A 4,702-nucleotide genomic window follows, 5' to 3' on the forward strand; every position below is an offset into this window, starting at 1 on the left:
TTTCAGCTGACTGTGTGGTAGGCAGGGTGTATTGATACACAGGTCTGTCCAAACCAGCTCTGTGCTGCTGAACGATGTTTCTAGCCCTTGACTCACTTCAGGCACAGCTAGGGCATCTCCTCCGTCTGCTCCACTGCATGAGCCAGACGTGCACAGAACCGTCCTTGGGAGTCCTGCTGACATTTCTGTCAATCTTCCCATATTTTTTGAGCCACCTGTCCTTCCTTCAGCCCTAGGAATTTCACAGTGACCTCTGCCCACCAGATCATGTCCTTACTGAAGAGTAGCATAAGGATGGTACACTCTCACGAGCAGTCATCGTTGTCTCCTGGACTGTCCTTTGGGAAGCCCTGGTCTAAGATATAGGCACTGCACAAACCCTTTAAGAAGCATCCCTACTGTTCAGAGCCCTCTCTTCCTGACATTTTTCTGTGCTAAACCAGACAAACTTGTGACACCTACTGTCAGAGACTCCATGATACATATTAGCACTCAAATCCCAGGAGGGGGAAATAAAACAATCCTGAACGACAAGAGAAAAAGGGTGGCAAGAAGCTGAAGGCTATAACTGGCTGATAATTAGACAAGTTCAATTGTAGCAGGCTCCTGGAAAGCTCATCAGGAACAATCCCTCACATGGTTTCAGAAAATATGCAACAGGAAATTACAGCCTGAAGGCACTGTGTTCACTAGCAATTCCCAACCAAGGAAAAGAGAGACGACACAAACCAAAATAATTGCATAAGACTCCCTGAGCTGTACATGCAAGCTCTGCACTTGTCAAGGAAAGTGGGCAAGCAGCCAAAAGGGACAGAATATGTCACTAATTATCAAATACAGGAGAGAAATAGCCGGCTTGTTGGAGAAACAATTCATAGAAACAGATGAAAATAGTATCTTTTATGATGGAAAAGACCTTTAAGACTATCAAATCCAGCCATGAATCCAGCACTGCTAATTCCACTAAACCGTGTCCATAAACTCTGAATCTTTTAAATATCTCTAGGGATGGTGACTAAACACATTTCCCACAATTTAACTCTGTGTGGAGCAAGGCATTTGGTAAGGTATCTGTGGTGGAAGGGCAGGGGGAAATCCCTTCATGCTCCTTACACTTGGCATATCTTTTGTACTGAGGCTTCTAAGAGGACATTCAGCCAGTGCACAGCATGGACACAAAGCATGCCAGGCACTCTAAACTATTTGCTTTGGGTAAGAAACATAAAGGATAGGAGTTTGCCACTGTCATGAGGCAAATGAACCCTTCTTGTCAATCCCACAAAAAAGCCAACTCTCTGTTGCACGGGGTTTCTTCTCTATTTTGCAGAAAGCCTAACTCAATAGGGGGGAATGAAGAAAAGTGGAGGCAGAAGGAGCAGGAAAGCCATCTACATCCCCTATTGCAGCCTGGATGGCCACTGCTTTCCCTCACATGGGAGAAAGCACTCCAGGTCCAGCCAAGCTGCTCGGAAGTAGTGTTCCAGGTAGTGATTCCCTCCTCTGTGTTCTGCCACTGCCAACGCATCGACAGTACACAAACAGGTATCCAGCAGCGCCTTCTCCCTGTGCCTAAGGCCAGAGAGGATGTTTAGCTACTGAGTCAGGACTACAAAACAACACTGAGAACTGTGTCAGCCGGGACACTTTAGTAAACTCACACGCTTTGTGATTTCTATACTATTGCTTTGTTTTCTGACAGCTTAATGTGAATTTTGGATGCAGGTGTGGGTGGACCTGCAGCTCCCGAGCCATAGCTACAGGTGCAGACTCTGGGCTCACCAAAAAAGCACAGAATATGAATTCAAAAGGACAGAATAAAGTGTTCCCATCACTTTATCTCACTGTATATCTGGGTGGGGTCAGTTAAACCCCTTCCAAATCGCATTTTCAGTCAAATTCGTTCAGCACAGCTCCAGATCCCAGCCTGAGCTATTCCACCGGCCGCCGTGGGATTAGGAATCGTCGGCCGAGGCGGGATCCCAGCCGGAAGGGCGGTAGGATCCCAGCCGGAGGAGTGGCAGAATCCCGGCCTGAGGGGCGGCGGAAGCCCAGCCGGAGGGGCGGTAGGATCCCAGCCTGAGGGCCAGTCGGATCCCGGCCTGAGGAGTGGCAGGATCCCGGCCTGAGGGGCGGCGGGAGCGCAGCCGGAAGGGCGGTAGGATCCCAGCCTGAGGGCCGGTAGGAGCCCAGCCGGAGGAGTGGCAGGATCCCGACCTGAGGAGTGGCAGGATCCCGGCCTGAGGGGCGGTGGGAGCGCAGCCGGAAGGGCGGTAGCATCCCAGCCCGAGGGGCGGCGGGATCCCGGCCTGAGGGGCGGCGGGAGCGCAGCCGGGGCCGGGCGGGGCCGGGCGGGATGCGCGGGGCTTGGCTGCCCCCTGCGGGCCGCGCCGGGAACGGCGCCACGGCGGCGCCGGGACAGCGCCGGAGCGGGGCCGGTGCTCCAGCGGGACTGGTGTTCCATCCAGCGGGACCGGCGTGGCGCGGAGTGTAGTGCCGGGAAAGGTAAGCGGTCAAAAGCGGCGAACTTCGCACTGGACTAAGGGGATATCTGATCGTGGAATCAAGGAATGGTTCGGGCTGGGAGGAGCCTTAAAGATCAGCTAGTTACAATCCTCCTCGCCAGCCCCATCCGGCCAGGCTTTGAGCACTTCCAAGGATGGGGATATGCATAGTTTCCCTGGACAACCTGTTGCAGTGCCTCACCATCCCCACAGTGGAGAATCTCTTCCTAATATCTAACCCACCTTCTGTCAGTTTAAAGCCATTCCCCCCCATCACTATGTGCCCTCGTAGAAAGCCCTTCTCCAGCTCTCATGCAGGTCCTTCTACACACTGGAAGGCTACGAAGCCTTACAGGAACCTTCTCTTCTTCGGGCTGAGCAGTCCCACCTCTCTCAGCCTGTCTTCACAGGAGAGGTGCTCCAGCTCCCTGATCATCTTCACATCCCTCCTCTGAACTCAGCCCAACAGGCCCACATCCATTTTACACCAGAGGCGCCAGATGCTCCAGGGATGGGGATGTAGTACTCTGGGAGCAGAGGGTCTCCCCAGAGCAGAGCTGAGGGGCAGAATCCCCTCCCTTGCCCTGATGGCTACACTGCTTTGGATGCAGCCCAGGACAGCGTTGGCTTTGTGGATTGAGAGTGCCCATTGTCAGGTCATGATGAACTCCTAGTCAACCAACATCATCAGTTCTCCTCAGGAAGAGGTTTTGTCCTTTTGGGAAGGTAAAGGAGGGAAGCTGGTAATTGAAAAGGTTTAATGCAGACCTCCTTTTTCAGCACCTTTTAAAGACCAATTCCTGTACTTCCCCCAATGCTCTGTCATTATTTAACCCAGAAGACTAGAAAATAAGCCTCAGACCAACAACAAGTATTCCTCCTCTTCTTCCTCCTCTTTCTCCTCCTCGTGCTGCAAAAAGACCTTAGAAATCATCTGCAGGCCTCTAAAATTAGGTATTTTTCTCAGTTTTGCCTATTCTTTGTTCCCAGGGCAAAAGTTACTTCTACCTCTAAAATTCTGTCTGAGGAACATCTTGTTTTGCTCTAACCTGACAGGAGATAACCTTTCTTTGCCACCTCCCAACCTCCACAACTCTCCAAGATATGCTAGAAAGTAGGGCAATACACCAACACAGAATCTTGTTAATAATGATGGCTGGCAAGTCAAGGTTCAGTGTACAATTCCCAAAAATCACGTGTCTTTTGAGTGAGTCACATCAGCAACATTACCCTTCCCTTTGCATTTGGACTCCTACAGACACCACGCTTTGCTGCACAGCCAGAGTTCATTTGCAGAAGGTATCAGCATCATAATATTGGGTCATGAAGAAATAAATTAACAGTTTGGGATTTTTTAATTGTTACAGTCATACTTACATGGACTCTTTGTGGAGTGCATGAAGCAAGCACTGAGGCAATCTGAGTGACTTTGTGTTTCTTCCATCTCCAGTTACTTCTGATGCTCCCTCAAAATGGTCTGTCTAAAAACCTCCAAAAGTTCACTCACCCTTATAATTTTAAATAAAGATAAGTTAAGCTTTGGTTTTGTTTTATTTTCTCTCTTTACCTACCTTCCCCATTCTCTCTGGACTTAAAATAAAACCTAGGTGGCAGCAGAGAAAGATTCTGACTTGACTCACTCAACTACAATACGTACAGTTTTGTATCAATCATTCAAGGAATTATAGGGCCAACAGCATGAAAGTCATTAGGAAAAAACCAGAGTATTTAATACTGCCAATTTCTGTAACATCATCTTTAACTATGTCAGTCGCAGCAAGCCTGTTATTTTTTATAGAAAGTTCTGTTTTCATCTCTCTTGTCAGCTGAGGGCTGAGAGGAGGAAGGCCCCAAGGCTGCATTTCCTGAAAAACACACACACACCTGAGTGGGAGTCAAGTGGGTTTTCTTTACGACAACACGTCAGCTGAGAGAGGGAGCAGCAGAGTGAAACAAGGTACAAAGCAGGAGCTCGGAGAGAAAGAGGTACGGCTCTTCAGCCTCAGTCTTTGTATCAAGTGAGGATTTATCATCTGATGCATGATTTAGCCTCTCCTAGAAGGTCTCTTCTTTCTTTCCTGGACTAGAATAGTTGCTGCTTTTATTTCACCCCATGTTAGAAAAGAAATAATGTCATATGTTCATGTCCTGGAAATAAAATGTGATGATTATTCGACAAAGAATCAGGTAACAGCAAAGGC

This window comes from Agelaius phoeniceus, chromosome 1 (genome assembly GCF_051311805.1).
Source record: "Agelaius phoeniceus isolate bAgePho1 chromosome 1, bAgePho1.hap1, whole genome shotgun sequence".
NCBI lineage: Eukaryota > Metazoa > Chordata > Aves > Passeriformes > Icteridae > Agelaius > Agelaius phoeniceus.